Source organism: Anas acuta, chromosome 2 (genome assembly GCF_963932015.1).
Source record: "Anas acuta chromosome 2, bAnaAcu1.1, whole genome shotgun sequence".
Classification (NCBI taxonomy): Eukaryota; Metazoa; Chordata; class Aves; order Anseriformes; family Anatidae; genus Anas; species Anas acuta.
This window is the reverse complement of record NC_088980.1, coordinates 38,402,815-38,421,315: the sequence shown is the minus strand read 5'-3', so window position 1 is coordinate 38,421,315 and position 18,501 is coordinate 38,402,815. Positions and strand designations below refer to the sequence as shown.

Below are 18,501 nucleotides of genomic sequence, written 5' to 3'. Positions count from 1 at the left end.
AAACTATGCAGAAAAAATAAATGTACTTGTTAACCACAAGAATATATAAACACCAGAACAATTTACCTCTGGAGACTGTAGACTCTTTAGCCCTTGATGTCTTTCATCCAAGACTTCCTTTAAAAAAAGAGTAGAAAACTAAGGAGCAGAACAGTAAGACGTAAATGTAAACCACAATAATTCAGCTTACATCCTTTCAGAGAAACTCTAACATGTTGAAGACTTCACTGACTTTCTAGTCAACCAGTACCACTGTTTTACTAGGTAGATATTAGGTTAGAATCATCTGATGAAATGTTAAGGCCTCTGTTAATGCACAGGTGGCTCAGAGTCCCTCTGTTGATGTGAATCTGTTAATCTGTCACAATGTGTTATTAAAACAATCTGCTAAACAGCCAACAGGTGTCACTCTACATAATCAAACAAAAAATTAAAATGAAACCTGTCTCACAGCATTCAGTACAGAACTGCCACTTGAAAAATACATATTTTAAGAATTTCACCCAGCCCAAAGACAGGTTTTGTGAAGTGAAAATTAACCTTTTTACGTAACACTAAGAAAGCTTGAAGTCAGTCTAATTCCTAGCATCAATGGGTTACACAGCCAAGATTTCTTCATTGCCAGAGGCAGGAGGGGAGACTGACTTTCTAGATTCTTGCTTTGCCTTTGAGCTCTTTTTTTTTTTTTTTTAAAAAAACTTTAGGTTATGTCATAAGTAAAGCAGATTCCAAAGCATTTAAAGGTAGAGAAGGCTACAAACACAACATGAAGTCCTAAATTATAATGTACTTGTTCTAATTATTCATCTTCCAAAAAAACTCTGTAGGATTACGTCTGTCAGGCCGAACTTCATCCATAGATTAATTTGCACCAGTGTAAACTAGCACCAATGTACGGTGCTTCTATATTACACTGCATGTGACTATTCCCTCACAACCAATGTTAACATTGATTTATGTACTCTAAGCAATGTAAAAATTCACCTCCTTACCCCAACTTCTGCCCAGCTTGGGGTGTATGTGTGTGTGAAGTTCTCATACTTCACAGATCCAAATCTGTTACCATCCAACTACAGCTTTAAAGCATACGTAGAAACTGGATAAGACAAAGTAAAAAAAAAAACAACAATATTTGTTCTAATTCGATAGATCACCCAAGATTTTACAGATAAATACCTGGGATTTCAGCTCTGTCTGCAGCTGTAACATAAAAAGAAGACAATTGGCTTTAAGTGCTCATCTCATTTTAATCAATTGAGGCTCCAGCTCATGAGAGTAACAGAGATTCAATTACAAGACAAGTTGAAAATACTTTAAATATTACTTTGGCATTAATAGTTCAGTGAGGTCTAACACAATTTCAAAGTGTTTCTTTTTCTGTTTATGGATCTATAAATGCTACTACAGACTTTCAGAAAACAGTGTTCATACAGTGCTCCTTGCACAGAAATCCCACCCTGCAGCCCACCTGTTACGAGTTTGTAACAGTTCAGGACAAAATAAGAACAAGCATCAGTCATAAACCTCTATCCAATAAATCCAGTACACCTATGGATGATTAATATTAAAGACTTTCTTGGCAGAAAAAAAAGAGCAAACATTCAGAGCCCAGGCATAAGGAAGTCTGAATTCATACATATTCCCTAGTGCAGTAAAATCTACACAATATCTGTTCTGCAACCCCAACATGGGAGAACAAGAGGGTAGCCGAGTATTAGAAAGAGCTGGCTTTTCCATCTGCACTGCCTAGTAGCAGCACCTGATGTCTCCAGAGCAGCAACATCACCACAATTCACTCCTACAAACCAGGGTGAGATGCTGGCACATCTGAGTCTAGTGTAGTTCTGTCTTCAGCAAGGCCAGAATTTAGCCCAGGTTCTTGTTGCCTCAAGAGATATGTGCTCACAGATATGAAGTACAGACATTTACACTGCCACAAGCTGTAGATTGTAGTTTTATTTTGAAGGAAAAGTTTTATGGAAACCTATTGGATGCTCATGCATTATTAACTTTCTTCAGCTATAAAAATATAAAATGGAATGTACAATAACATGTTGTTTATTGCTTATGCTTGTGTGATGTTCAGAAACTCGGATCTCCTGCCAGATACTTATAAGCAGAACTGTTCCACTTCATGTTGATGACACAGCTCCATCAAAAAGCGCTAATCAAATTGCCCAAGGCCTTCCAAACAAACTGTTAAGCTGCATCAAAAAATAGTTGAATGCTACTGCCCATCTTAGTCTTATACTGACAGCATGAACTGGAAAGCGTCCAAATATATAATAAAAATATAACAGGTTCTGCAGATTTGCTTCTGAAATTCCAGCCATGTTACATCACTGTCCTTAAATGAACAGCAGCTAATAGCTATCACAATATTTAGAGGCTTACAAAAAAAAAAATGTTCCACTTTAAAGGTAGCAATGTGTTAACATCAGATTGTAACGTGCTAAATGACAAATATTCCTTATCTCAAAAAGCTGCTAATACTAGCTTGTTTGTTACTCTAAACATTTCACAGTATTTAAATAAATAATTCCAAATAACAAACCCATTCTGGTTTTCTTAGTTCTCTGCCAAAGAAATATTAGGCCTTGCACGGACAGAAGATGACCTTAGTAATGTTAAGTTTTGGTTATTTTTCTTGCAAGCAAACATTTAGGTATCGATCTCACAGATAGGAGAAATAAAATTGCCCTTATGCACCTGTTTCTTTCATTAATGGAAAAAGTCAGGAACTTTTTTGTTTAGTTGATCATTTCCTTCTTGGCTGTTGCCAGTCTTACCTATGTTTTCTGTTTTGTTTTATGGCTTTAACAGTGTTTTTAAGTGGATGAAGAAGCAGCAGCTGGTAGGATGATGTCTTCAGGAAACAGACAACATTCAGACTGGAAGGCTCTGGCAATATAAATGGTATCCTAGGAAACTGGAAGTGCCTTGAAATCACGTATGTCCTCCTCTCAAGGACACCTTACAAAATAGGAGAAGATTAACTGCCTTTCTGTAATAAAGGCTTGCTATTTAGAATGAGTGACAAAGTTTTGAGTTGAAGATACTCTTATTGTGGGAAGTACATGTATCCAGTTGTTAGCAGATCCTCACTATTATACTGTTAGCCAAATCTATATTAGTGAATAGTGTACATTGTGAACAAATCCGCGCAACAGTGCAGTTGATACTGAACATCTAAAATTAACATTATGTGGTTTAGCTCTGGCAGGCAACTGAGCACCATACAGCCACTCTCTTGCTCTCTCTGGGGGGGGGGGGGGGGATGGGTGAGAGAACTCAAAAAAAAAAAAAAAGTATGAGAACTCATGGAAGGACAGATTACTAGGTAAAGCAAAATCCACATGCACAAGCAAAGCAAAACAAGGACTTAATTTGCTACTTCCCTGCGCTGCATGGGACTTCCACCCACTACATTGTTTTTGTTTCAAAGAATGACACTTAACTGTGATAGCTTAGACTCTGGTTTGTACAGCTAGGGAGGAAGGTAAATTCTCTTTAACTTGGTTGATTTCTTCAGACAGTTTCTCCACAGCCCAGATGCAGGCCTGTAGGGAAGAGGGGAGACTTTGTTTGTACTGCCATAGTTATTTAGCCAATTCATCCACACTGGGTTCCTCATCTTCATTCCAAGCCATTACTGCCAATGAGCTGACATATGATGATGGCGCACTGTGTACAAGTTAATATCTACCTAAACTTGTTTGTGCTTACCACAAGCCAAAGTTTGCCTTCACATTATGGTACCTTTTTCATACAGCCTTTAACAAACACTTTAGAACATTCTTTAAAGTCAGGCTTATCTGTATTCACTTGAGCTTCTGAGTTTTTTTTTTTTTTTTTTTTTTTTTTTTTTTTTAAACCAGCTGGGAAGGAAGCTTAGAATCAATATAGGTGATTTCACTGAAAACAGACAGGGTGAAGGAAGTATTCAAACTCCTCAACATTAAACTGTGGAACCCAGGAGCACTTACCTGCCAGTTTCTGAACTTGAGTCACTGCCAAATTACCTCACAGTTAAGTAGTACCACCAGGGTTTTACTGTACTGAGAAGGCACCATCAATGTAACTAGCTCATACAGTCTGTAAAAACAGAAATAGTAGAAAACTTGAAGGAAAAAATGCAGCCTACTAGGAAACACCAAGTCCATTTCACCACGATTGAAAAGCACCTTAGATAACCTGACCCTTGCTGTTCCCCCCCCCATGCTTCCTAGATAGCAAAGGTCAAATGATCCCCATCTGATGATCCCCACCTGGCAGGTTTCACTTAGCAAGGGGGAGCCAAGAGACCTTGTGGAATAGGCTCATCTGTCTGGCTTCAGTCTTTTAAGGTCAATTGCTCCTTATGACTAATAGAAATAACCTGACAAGAGGCTGAGTGGTTAGAGTTGACCTAATGAATTAACTACAAAAGGTGCACAAGGGTCATATTTCTTTTAGTCATTCTGTGAGCAAAATTAGTACGGAGCCTGTTAAAAAAACAACAACAAACAAATAAAGAAATGAATAAAAAAGAAAATGACCTTAAAGGCAGACCTTAAAGGTTCCGCGCTGGGACCTCTCCAGATTCACAAGATCATGGAAAAATAATCAAGAGAGGTCCCGTGATGGCATCAGCCAGCTTGTTAAACACCCTGGGATGAATCCCACCCGGTCCCACGGACTTGTATAGATTCAGGTGGAGCAGCAAATCCCGCACAAGTTCAGGGTCAGTTGGGAGTTGATCATTCCCACCATCGTGGTCCTCCAGCTCAGGGCACCCGGGGTGTATTTACTTTGGCTGCATAGAAGCTATCACACATAAATGCCAGGCTCCGGATCCTCACTCACTATTCAGGTCAAGGACTGGGCTGCAAGTTTTGGCTTTAAGTTGGTTACGTGCCTACATTGCTGTTTCCTGCCAGGTCATGGGAAGAAGGTTGGCTGGCTTGGGGAAGCTTACGTGCACACGGCTTTTAGGCTCCAGCCAAAGCATTCCTCTAGATCTGGAAGTTTGAAGATGGTTGGAAAAGCCATCTGAGTGGTTAGAAAGCTGCCTGGCAGAGAAAGACCTGGGAGTACTGGTGGCTAGTCAACTGAATATGAGCCAGCAGTGTGCTCAGGTGGCCAAGAAGGCCAACAGCATCCTTGCTCGTACAAGAAATGGCGTGGCCAGCAGGACTAAGGAAGCCATTGTGCCCCTGTACTTGGCTCTGGTGAGGCCGCACCCTAAGCACTATGTTCAGTTCTGGGCCCTCGCTACAAGAAGGATATTGAGGGGCTCCAGTGAGTCCAGGGAAGGACAACAAAGCTGGTGAGGGATCTAGAGAACAAGTCTTATGAGGAGCGACTGAGGGAGCTGGGCTTGTTCGTTCTGGAGAAGAGGAGGCTCAGGGGCGACCTTATCACACTCTACAGATACCTTAAAGGAGGATGTAGCGAGGTGGGGGTTGGTCTGTTCTCACATGTGCCTGGTGATAGGACGAGGGGGAATGGGCTAAAGTTGCACCAGGGGAGTTTTAGGTTAGATGTTAGGAAGAACTTCTTCACGAAAAGGGTTGTTAGACATTGGAACAGGCTGCCCAGGGGAGTGGTGGAGTCACCATCCCTGGAGGTCTTTAAAAGATGTTTAGGTGTGGAGCTTAGGGATACGGCTTAGTGGAGGACTTGGTAGTGGTACGTCAGAGGTTGGACTACGTGATCTTGGAAGTCTCTTCCAACCTAGGTGATTCTGTGTTGCAGTCTCCAAGCTGGGATACAGCCACCTGTTAGTTCGGCATAACTGAATTTTGTGTTCCTTGCGATAGCTGTTCCTTCACCTCCTCTTCAGAGACAAGGACATGCATCTCTTTCATGCTCCTTCATTAGTAAACAAACCAGGATAGATCAAAGCCCCTTTCTTCACATCAGTAAGATACCTGCCTTTGGTTTCAGTGAAAATTCAGGCCCTAGCACCTGAAGTTTCTTCTGGATGGTGTTTCTTCTATATAGGGTAATTTCATTTCCCTGTTGAAGACTTACAAGGACGTAGTAACAAAAGCAAAGACGTAAAACAGTCCAGGAGGCATAGGCTGCTTTTGAGCCTGCAGCAGACTATAGGTATGATATTATCATTTCAGACAAATACAGTTTATGTAACGTGAACGGTTTCAGCACGCTTGCACTCTGCCAAGAGACAGAAAATGGGACCTTCATTTTATGACCAGATGGAAAAGAGAAACAACAGCAAAAAGTTTCCTTCACCTTTTTTTTTTTTTATTTTGCAACTCCTTCAGGTATCCACTAGGAATTATCAACACCTTCCTCTCCCTAACCCCTTCTCCCCCCCCCAAATAAAATATTAAATAAATAAATAAAAAAGAGGGACATTGTGGCATAGAGGTATAATTTCAGTTCACATCAGAAGACATTCTTCTCACTGAAGTACAGCTAAGCCCCACAAAGCATCAAAACAAAAAAAGCCAAAAAGAGATGTATTTACGATTAATTTTTGTGCTGGCATTATTTCCTTGTCTGGTCTCACATTCAAGGCAAGATCTATCTGGGGGGGAACACGTAATACCGTGCAAGGTTGTTTGGTGGTATGAGCGACAACATGACTTTAAAATTTTGAGCTGTTTGTATAGAAGCAAAGTACAGAAGATTACACTATTCACCAGGGCAATGTAGAAACTACCCGTTGCTTCTCAGGTTTAAAAGTTAAAAGGTGTAAGCAGCGGGCGCGGAACCCGGGCGCCTCCTGTCTTGCACAGAAAGTTGCTTACCCCTGATAGCTGAGACTCTGGTTCATAGAGCTTGGGAGGAAGTTCAATTCTCTTTAAGTTGCTGGACCTCTTCATGAAGCAGTCCCCAGCAGAAACCCAGGCCTGAAGGGAAGATGACAGACTTTCTTCATACTGCTTTTGACCTGCATATTGTGAAAACAGTTTCTTTTATGAACAACAGCACATTCTCACAATTTCCACTTAGTCAAAGTAGCTATCTTTCCACCAGTATCCATCCCAACCTGTTTCTACTTACCACAAGGCAAAAATCTGTATTCACATTAAGGCACCTTTTTCACACAGCCCATTTTTCAGTCTTCCAAATACTTAAGAACCTTCTTCAATGTCAGGCTGACCTGTGTGCACTTGGGCTTCTGAGGCCTTTTTATTTTTTTTCCTCTAGTGCTTGGAAGGGAGCTTAGAATCCACCTAAGTAATTTCACAGAAAACAGACAAGGTGAAGGAAGTACTCAAACTCCTCAACAGTAACAACCACAGAACCCAGGAACACTTACCTACTGTCTTCTGAACTCGAGTCACTTCCACAGCACTTCGCAGTGAAATAGTGCCACCAGGGTTTTTCTGAAGAAGGCACCACCAATGTAACTAGCTCATAGAGTCTCTAAAACTATTTCACAGAGAGGGCAGAAAACATGAATGAAAAGCAGACTAGTAGGGAACACTGAGCCCAATTCACCACGATCACCACGAGAGAAAAACACCCTAGGCTACCCAAGCCTCAGTCTCTCCTGGGGAGGCAATTCTCCCACAAGTCCTCAGGCTTCCTATATAGCAAAGGTCAAATGACCCACACCTGGCAGGTTTCACTTAACAAAGGTGGAGCCAAGAGACCTTGTGGAATAAGCTCATCTACCTGGCTTCAAAGTTTTAAGGTCTATTGCTCCTTATCACTAGTAGAAATAACCTGACAAGGGGCTTAGTGGTTACAGTTGACCTAATGAATTAATTATAAAATGTGCACAAGGGTCATATTTCTGTTAGTCATTCTGTTAGGAAAATTAGTACATTAGCCTGTTAAAATAAGATAAATAAACATAAATCAAATAAATAAATCAAAGAAAAAATAAAATGACCTTAAAGGCACAGAGTCTGTTAAAACATATATATATAAACAAACAAAAAGAATAAAATAAATAAGTAAAAGAAAATAACCTTAAAAGAAAAATTGCTATCATGTATTTTCATCTGTCTAGTCGCAACATATAAAGAATATAGCAATCAGAACTACTTTTATTGACATTTATGTTATTCAAATTTGCTTTTCTGAGATCTCTTCTTTATGCAGGACTTTTCAAAATCTAGCCCCATGACCTGTGACTACTGCATTTACTTTGGCTGTATATAAACTATCGTGTATAAATGCCAGGATCTGGATCCTCACTCCCTATTCAGGTCAAGGACTGGGCTGGAAGTTTTGGCTTTAATTTGGTTACATGACTACATTGCTCTTGTCATGGTTTCCCCCGGCCAGCAGCTAAACACCACACAGCCGTTCGCTCCCCCCTCCCCCTCTGGGATGGGGGAGAGAAATAGGAAAACCAAGCCTGTGGGTCGAGACAGAGACAGTTTCTTAAGACAGGAAAAAAAATGCAGCCATAATAGTACTGCTACTACTAATGTGTACGGAATAAGTGATGCATAGTGCAATTGCTCACCGCCTGCTGACCGATGCCCAGCCTAACCCTGAGCAGACGGCCCCCCCATTCTGGCTAGCCACCCTTATCTATTGTTTAGCATGACATCAGAGGGTATGGAATAACCCTTTGGCCAGTTTGGGTCAGCTGTCCTGGGTCTGTCCCCTCCCAGCTCCTGCTGCACCCCTAGCCTGCCCACTGGCAGGACAGAGCGAGAAGCTGAAAAGTCTTTGGCTTGGTGTAAGCACTGCTCTGCAACAATTAAAACATCAGCATGGTATCAACACTTTTTTCATCCTAATCCACAACATAGCACCCTACCAGCTCCTAGGAGGAAAATTAACTCTATCCTAGCTGAAACCAGGACAGCAGTTTTCTGGCAGGTCTTGGGAAGAAGATTGGCTGGCTTGCGGGAGCTTCTGTACATGTGTTGCTCTAGATCTGGAAGTCTGAAGAAGATTACAGTCTCCAAACTCAGAGCCAACCACCTATTAGTCTGGCACAACTGATTTTTGTCTTCCTTGCACTAGCTGTTCCTTCACCTCCTCTTCAGAGACAAGGACATGCGTGTCTTTCATGCTCCTTCATTAGTAAACAAACAAGGATAGATTAAAGCCTCTTTCTTCAAGTCAGTAAGATCCCTGCCTTTGATTTCATTAAGACTCAGGCCCTAACAACTGAAGTTTCTTCTCTATGGTGTTTCTTCTGTATAGGATAATTTAATTTCCCTGTTGAAGTCTTACAAGGATGTAGTAACAAAAGCAAAAGCATAGAACAGTACCTGAGGCTTAGGCTACTTTTGAGCCTGCAGCAGACTATACGTATGATATTATCATTTCAGACAAACATGATCTACATAATGTGAAGTGTTCCGTCATGTTTGCAATCTGCCAAAGGCCAGAAAATGGGACCTTCATTTTAAGATTGTATGGAAAAGAAAACGAAAACAACAACAACAAATTAAGAGAAGGAATTTTCCTTCACCTAAATTTTATTATTTTGCAACTGCTTCAGGTGTCCACGAGGAATTATGCCCCCCCAAAAAGACACTGTGGCATAGAGATATAGCAGAAGACATTCTTCTCACTGAAGTACAGTTAAGCCCTACAAAGTGCCAAAAAAAACCTGCCAAAACGTAATGTATTTATAAGTTAGTTTTACATGTTGGCATTATTTACTTGTCTGGTCTTGCATTCAAGGCTTGATCTATCTGGGGGTAGAATATGTAATGCCGTGCAAGGTTGCTTAGTTATACATGTATGACTGGCAAAATGACTTTAAAATTTTGAACTGTTTGTATAGAAGCAAAATGCAGAAGAGTACACTGTCTCCAAGGAAAACTACCTGTTGCTTCTCATGTTTAAAGTTTTCCCTTAAAATGTTAACATGTTTGAGTACAATTCTTACATATACATGAACATTTTCCTCTCCAATTTCCAACTTGGAGTGCAACATTTTTCATCATACTCTTAGATGAGGATTCTGATTCAGAGGAGTCAGAAGAGAGCTTTTGTAGAAAGAAAATGTATTTTAGGAGGTTCCTTTTTTTTTTTTTTTTTTTCTTTCAGATAATCAAATCTTTCTTGGCTGCAAGACGTCTGCAGATATACAGAACAAACATCCACCTTAAATCCAGCCAGCTACAGATCAGTTCTATCCATCTCTAAAAGAGTTTTCAGAAAATTTGACAGAAGTATGAATGAAGGGATTCTGTATTAATGAGAATACTACCTCTCGCTTTACTTGGTTATTTGTTGTTGTTGTTGTTGCTTGTTGAAAGCAGTAATGTCTTTTTTTTAAGACTAATTTCAATAGCACTACATATGCTTATCTCTGTGGGTAACACAGGGTTTGGGAAGACACCAGTCATAATGTTTTGAATCCTCTACTCCAGTTAAAGTAAAATATACATAGGGATAGGGGCTTTCACAGTCCAGTCCTACTGAGGGCAGTAACTTCTTCAGTAGCCCTAATTTGATGTGTTCCATTGCAAACTATACAACAGCTATAACTATTGAGAATGCACCTGGAGGTACCTTAACCTCAGCAGACACCAGTATTGTAGCAAAAGAGGTGGGTTATTTCCTGGTTCTTCCTGCACCAAAATATGGTGTTCTTAGCAAAATCTAGTCCATTCACCTATCTTGTTCTTTAAGAATATCTGTATCCCTGGTCATTTTTCCTTCTGTCTAGGCATGCAAGTATTCCCTTACCACTAACAAAAACAGCCCTGAAGTCACAGAGGAGCAAAGCCATATCTTATGCTCTTCCTGTAAGTTCCCACTTCAGCTCCTCTTCTTCTTTGCCTGTTTTCTTCTTCATCAGTGAAGAATATGTTCCCTGAAGATGAAATTGGTTTGGAGGATCTGAAGCCGATATGACAATTTAGTTTCATATTGGTGCCATTTGATGAAAGAATTATATCTTGTCTTTCTGGAAACTGTATAGAAAAGGGGCAAATCCTATCACCATCTTGAAGTTCGATCTGAGGACCAGATCTGGGGACCATATCTTGGTACCAGATAATAATTTCCTATTTAAAGGAAATTTGCTTTGAAAAATGAAATTGTTTCCTCTACTCAATTAACAGACATGGGCAAAGTCGAAGGATGATTTTCCCACAGTACTCGTCTGTGAAGATATTCTCTGTCTGGTTCCCGCAAATATAAAACAGGTGCAAAAATCTGTGACTGGACAGCCACATGCTTTTCTGGACAGCCTCAATTTAGTAGTATTGTAGATTTACTACTGAATATTGTTCCAAACACATATATATATACTATGTAAATTTGCTTTCAGATTATTATTTTTCCTCATTCCTCAACCTTTCTTTAAGAGAAATCACAGACATTCTCCTAAGCAGCTTTACCACTATACAATGTAATTTAGTTCATATTTAAAAATACAAATAATCAGTAAAAATTGTGCCAAGAAATCCCATACATTCTCAAATTTGTTTGCTATCTGTATATGCTATTTAGTAAACACTCATTTACAGATACATGTGTATATCAAGACAGATTTAGAAATAATTAGGAAGCAGAAGAAAAGTTGAATTTGTAATTGATATAATTCCCAGTAAATAATTAAACACTCAGTTTAATAGTGTAAGTAACAACACATAGCAGGCATTATTTTAGAACAGTCAAACAAAAATAATCCAAAAAAGCCCTCTGTATTCATAGTGACAATTCTCTTATGACAACATCACAGAAAAAGGTTGTAATTAATGCAAAAAAATAAAGCGGACAATCTATTAACATAATCTGAATAAAATCCTTCCACTGTTAAATGTAGGCACTAAGTGTTAGTATAATACTTTATTAATTAACAAAGTATTTATCCACTGGGAAATGAGGATAAAAGACTGTACACTTTGTCAGGCTCCAGAAAAATGTGTTAGCTCTTCATAAGAAATGCATAAAACTCAAACAAAAGAATGATTATCTTTTTAAACCAATTACATTTAATCTCAGAAGAAAGAATGAATAAATTGGTTCCTTCATGTTACTGTGATACACCACTAAAATTACACAGATCACAGTCCTTTATAGATTTCAATGCTAATATCAAGCTAGTCTCTTGAACTGCTAAAAGTATTAGTATACTGTAAAGATTTTTAAGTTATAGGAATGTTTTAAGAGGAAAAATAGTTTTCTCAATGCTTTACTTTAAATAACTCTAGTCAAATGAAAGACAAGCTACTTTCTAAAAAGCCTTCATCACATAGCATAGACACCCTGGCCAGACACCTTTATACAGAATATCCTTATCCTATTTACACTGTCAGAATGGTTTACACTTGCCATATGCTCTGGAAATCTTGCTTCTCCTACACTTAAATTTTGTAAATGCTACATATGCAGATAATCATATTTGAAATAATTGTAAATAGTTTCTCATCCATTTTCTATAAAAAAAGAAAGTAAAATAAAATAAAAGCAGGACTTCCAGACTACAAAGATTTATAAATTAAAACAAACAAACAAACAGAAAAACTATTCAAAAAGTCTTAAGATAAAATATTCTACAGAAAGTGAAGGAAATTAGAAAAGTAGATAGAAAAATTATATAGAAGAATACTGCTTAATGGGAGACTACAGTCTCTTTCTAAGGAAGGAAGGAAAGAAGGAAGGGAGAGAATGTTTATTGTAAACTAGTTCAAAAGTTTCCAATCTTGTCTAAAAATCTGGCAAACATTTATTTGGATAAACTTTCATATTTTCTGAAAGTTCTCATTTTCCAGATCATTTGTACACCTCATCTCCTTTAACATAATGAAATATAAAAGGATTGCATTGTAAAATGCAAAATCTGCTTACAGCATAAATATTTCAGAGCCTAAATTTGTCACCAATTTATGAACTCTAAAGAGTAAAAATAGTCTTGGTGTGCAGGCCATTCCATATAGAATGTTTCATGTGAGAAATCTCAATCCTCTTCTAAGATTGTTCTTCTTGCTTGGTGGGGTACTTTGAGTACTACCTTCTGTGATAAGGTATAAAGTGTTCATAATCAATTGAAGTGAAGCATTAAGTGAGAACTACACATAAAAAAAAAAAAAAAAAAAAAAAAAAAAAAAAAGTATAGGCCATTTGTTACTGGACATTGTCCAGACAGGGCACAACAGCAGGTGGTAGCAGTCTGACCTCATAAAATTAATTTTGACTTTTCCATGAGAAGGTAAAATAAGCATTTATATAACCAAGTATGATAATAATAATTAAATACAAAACAAAGCAAATAACAACAACAACAACAAACATAAAAATGACTGTGGTTGCTCTGTAGTCTCGACTCCTACATAAGGTGGAGGGTATTTCTGTAGGGAAAGGTGTAGCTGCATGTCTTGCCTTTTCTATGATATCAGAGAAAAACAGATGTTAAGCAGAACACTTCATTCAAGAAATCTCCCATCCATGGTTTTGAGATAATGATCTTCTTTAATCCAAAACTATCTTGTGTTATTATGGGCCTTCAATGTGAGGACCAGACTGTTAAAGAAAATTAAAAGCACAATTTTTTTAAATATTTTCTTTGTGCAGAATACAGTCACTGGGCTTAGAAAACAAAGAGGACATCATTTGAAAAACACTCTGGTTGGGGTACAAGGTCAATGGCACAAATCTGCTTTTTACCCAGTATTCAGCAAACACACAGGATTTTCCTTTCGTATCAGATTTTAATTCTGTTTTTGAACAATTCTGAAGTTTTTCACAAAGCTTTTCTTCAGAAACATGGATGAAATTTACTGTTTTGAAAGATTTCTCATGAAATACAAGCAGAGTTCATATGTAATACTACCTGGTTGTTATCTTTCCCACTTATCTTAGCAAATAAAATATTCATAGAATATGTTCCTACTCACTCTGAACATAACTGAAATGTAAAAGATTTCCCTTACTGTAAATTCAGAACTCCCAGCCAAACTACATTGTTGGGATGCCCAAAGTACCAAGTTTTCAGAGCTTCTAGACTTCCACGGTGCAAGGGAACTACATATTCCAGGATCAATCAAAATCTAGTGTTTTCTAAAGTAAATATAAGATATTAAAATACAATTTTGATGGTCTGTTATGAACTGTGATCATTTTCTAAAGCAGTTATTGGATTCCTCTTGAATTGCAACTTTTAACTAGCTTGTAAGTGTTAAATTCGTATTAGTTTCATTTCCCCTTTATGGCATAACATTCTAGAAATAAAAGGATTTAAATAAAAAGACAGGAAAGCTACAATTTTCATTACAATTAGTAAGTGATGATTTTTTTCCTTTAACGTTCAAATAAATTAATAAAAAATATTTCTACAAGGGACCATTGACAGCCTAACCTATAATGCAGTCATCACTTGTGTAATCTCAAGTTTATCAAACTGAATGAATTTATGAAACTCAACATTGTCTGAATTACTTATTTTCTTATGTGTATATGACATGATCAATCTTATTAGATAATTTGAATTTTCTATTTTTTGTTTGGATTTTGTTGTTACTATTGTTCCATTTTACAGAATAAGAAATAGAAACTTTCCCAAAGGTACAGAACATCTCTTGCTCAGAACCAGAGCTAAAAGCCAGGAGGTCATAATTTGTCTCAGTAATTCACTTGTTAATTTTTCTGTAACAGCATCAATATATTACAAAAGAGATTCTTGGAAGTTCAGATCCTTATGGAAGGTATGAGAAGGGTGACTTCGCTTGCATGAAGCCTTACTGCAGAACAAAAAGCTCTGCCTGTTGCTACCTGTTCTGTATAGAGCTCTGCTACAGACATGTACTACTATCTTTCTCCTAATGTCTTTGCATTTTCAATATCCTTCTGAAGCACTTTTGTTATATACTTAATGTTGTTACAGGTGCAAAACTGTAATTTCAATCTTGAATACAGTTGCACACGTGCCTCAAAAACATTGAAGGCCAAAACTCGATGCTGCTAACAAAGATTGTGGGTCAACAACATTTTTCTTTACTTGCTAATGCTTTATTGTCTCTTACTATACATTGAAATAATAATGGTAATTTATGCAGATATTTTGTATGCATAGCAAATAATGAGAAACACCTGCAGAAATTTCCCTCCTTCTCTGAGTTCAGCAACTAATTATATTTTTAAATAATGGCTACCATTGAACACAATTATCCAAATCACTTCAAGTAATGGAATCTTTTAAAGGTGTTTTTGAAAATTTTCACACAGTTTTTAAACAGTCTTTTTATACAGAAGATAAAGAATGGATAGAAAACAAAGAATGTGGTAAGCAGCTTAGTAACCCAAAAATGTTTTGGCAGCTATAAATCATGCTGCGATTTTATTTTTTTTTTTTTCAGTCTTCCGCAGCTAATGCTTCTTTGTGGATTAAAAAAAAAAAGTGTGTGGGGGGAGGGGGGGGGGGGCAGGATTTCCCCATTACTTTGTCTTCCTGATTAAAATTCATGAGTGTTATATATTAAAAATAAACTACAGGAAAAAGTAAAAAATACCCAGCCACTCCAGTTCAAGTGCCTGACTCAGCAAATCTCAACTTTCTGAAGCAGAGATTTGAAAGCAGAAGTGGTGATGGAAAATAGCACTCTCATGAATAAGGAATGAGTGTCTAATTTAAGGAGAAGTGTAGACCAAAGGTCTCTAAAGACTAAAGCAGTAGCCATTCAGCTAAGAGTTACTCATATTTTTGTATCTTTTAAGTTGAACATTCTTTCCCAATTTTTAAGTAAATGGGACAGATTGATTGATTTTTGCTGTACTCTACTTTCCAAATAAATAAGTGAAGAGCAAAAGAAAATCACAAAAGAAGTACAACAATCAACTCATCTCCTAGATTTGATTCTCTGTATCTGCTTCAAAGCTAGAGAAATTGGTTATTTTTATTCAACACCTCTTTCTGTTTTCACTTCTAAGCGTTCAGAAATGATATAACAAAAGACAAAACTATTTCAAATACATTTAAAAACAAACAAACAAAGCCTACAATAAATGAAACAAAGGATTACCTAAAATGTCTATGGTATTTCCTGACTTATTTCCAGTAGTCTAACCAGAAGTTTCTCATATTTCATAACATTTGGCTAAGGCTGTAACTGTCATATTGTTCACACCAGATCCACCATCAGCCTTCTCAATAATGAATTTTGAAGACTCAAATAAGGTAGATCAAAATTAACTCAAGGCCAGGATGCCATGCTAGAGGAAAATAATAGGCCAAGATTACCAAGGTGATTACTGCCTGTAGAAGAATCCACCTGGTGCTGTAGACACCACCTCACACATACTAATCTAATTCAAAGTGGTGGTAGCAGAAAGCCAGTTCTATTTTCTAGAGCTCTGACACAATATAGAGTCATGTTATTGCTGCTGCTGTAGCTTGTACCCTAGGTCTACTTTGATCCAAGGAGTAGTAGTCAGTTCCTGACTACATATCTCACTCTTTGCTGCTCTTGTTTTATTTATTTATTTATTTATTTTGATTTCAGAGTAGATGGATGTATATTTTGTTACAAGTACAGCTTATTCTTCAATGATATTACATTGTACATGACACGTCTCATGGAACACCCAAATTTTCTGACATCCAACATAAAAAGTTTTGGTAAACACAGAAGCAATAAAATTGAGACATATCAGGCAGGTTGCGAATTTTAATTCTCACTGGGGACTCTCCAACTTGGTTATGGGTGAGATCACACCTACATAGAGCATGGCTGGGCCAGGTTTGTCACTCATCTTATTTGTCTTCCGTTGCTAGTGAAAACAGCCATGATACTCCTGGAGGTGTACAGGGATGGCAAAAATCACCAGTGCAGCCTCAAAAAAGGCTATTTTTCTATAATATTACAGTTTCATAGTACACTAAAATGGGTCAATTTGACTTAAAAAGGAGGGAAATTTGGACTCAGTTATATGTATGATACCCTTGTGTGAAATGAGAGTTTTTCTCTATCTCATTTTCCTGCAGCGATACAGTCACATAATATAAATGTGGGAACTGATACTTATAGTTCACCCTCTGAAAAGAAGCCAAGAATCAACTTCTAATTTTGAGTTAATAAGAACAAGAATAAAACAGTTTGGAGATGCACTGGTACACCTTCTTTTGCACTTTATAGACAAATAATAGAAATTATGCTTCATATCCTCAAATCAGTATCTCATACCTGTATACAGCACCAGGAGGTAATGTGCCAAATCATGGCTATCATATTACTATTTTCTTATTTGCAATTTAAAAAAAAAAACAACATTATATTAATTCATTAATGAGATGTATACTAATACATTCAAAAGCATGTATAGTTACTAATTTTAAAATTATATCTATTACTTGAATTTTGAAATGTATATTAAAAATATATCTTGATAATTTTTTTGTGCAACTTTTTTACAGTTTTGAAAATTAACAAAATATTCCATGATATGGAAAAATGGAATCCCCCCTCGCAAAGAGTTTAAAATTAATTTTAATAGTTACTTTGAATCTTCAGCATAAGAACAATGTGGACCTGATTGAACAAGTCCAGAGGAGGGCTACAAAGATGATCACAAAGATGATCAGAGGACTGGAGCACCTCTCGTATGAAGAAAGGATGAGAGAGCTGGGGATGTTCAATATCTGGAAAAGGCTCTGGTGAGACCTCATTGTAACTTTTCAATACTTAAAGGAGTCTTATTAAAAGGATGCAGAGGGACATTTAACTCTGGTAGGTAAGTTATAGTCTTGAACTAAAAGGCAATAGATTTAGATTAGACATCAGGAAGAAATTCTTCACTCTAATGGTAGTGAGGCACTGGAACAGGTTGCCCAGAAAAGTAGTGGATATCCCATCCTGGGAGGTGTTCAAGGCCAGGTTGGGTGGGGCCTTGGCCAACCTGATCTAGTGGGTGGCATTCCTGCTTATGGCATGGGGTTGGAGTTAGAAGGTTCCTTCCAACCTAAGCCATTCTATGCTATGATTCAGCTGATTGAACCCATTTTGACAAACGTGGAGGTCTTAATTTCTGTAAATTTACTAATTTTTTGAGAAAGTTTGATCATTGTGTTCCAGACTTAAAGTATATTTAGCACAGGATCTCATCTCTAAGAGTAGACAGAAACCCAGGAAAACTGAAAGGTTAGGACAGGGAATAAAACAGTGAATGCTCCTCCATCTTCCAGGAGTCTCTATCTGAAGATCTGTGTTTTCTATTTATTAACCCCTTAGTATTTTTTTGTTTATTTGTTTTTGTTGTTTTAATGTAGTAGTATAAACATTTCATTAGCATTTCCATTGTCTTTCACCTGTAGAATCTCTACAAAACATTTAAAGATGCCAAAAATACTAAAGTCATTAAATAGTTTATATATTGAACATAAATCTGAAAAATCTGAAAAAAAAAATATCCTTGTAATTCTGAAATAAAGACTGTTTTTTGCCGAAATTCGTGTTAGAATGTCTTGTACCATGATAAATTTGGAATGCAAGGAATAGCATATCCTGATTGCCATGATGTTAAATCCTGGAAACCATATCCAGAAAAAAAAATAAAAAAATTTTGTTTTCTGGTCTTCAGTCTTTTATATACGTGTTTACTGAATGGCTGATTCAAGTTACATCT

At 37.3% G+C, this 18,501-nt stretch overlaps 1 long non-coding RNA gene across 1 annotated transcript; it reads right to left on the bottom strand.

The window, feature by feature from the left end:
• Positions 1-6,739: 6,739 nt before the first annotated feature.
• Positions 6,740-7,529, bottom strand: LOC137851695 (uncharacterized). The gene is made up of 3 exons (XR_011093367.1): positions 7,274-7,529; positions 7,015-7,187; positions 6,740-6,901 (listed from the first exon to the last, which is right to left on the bottom strand). It is a non-coding gene; the product is annotated as an uncharacterized lncRNA (long non-coding RNA).
• Between the last annotated feature and the right edge of the window lie 10,972 nt (positions 7,530-18,501).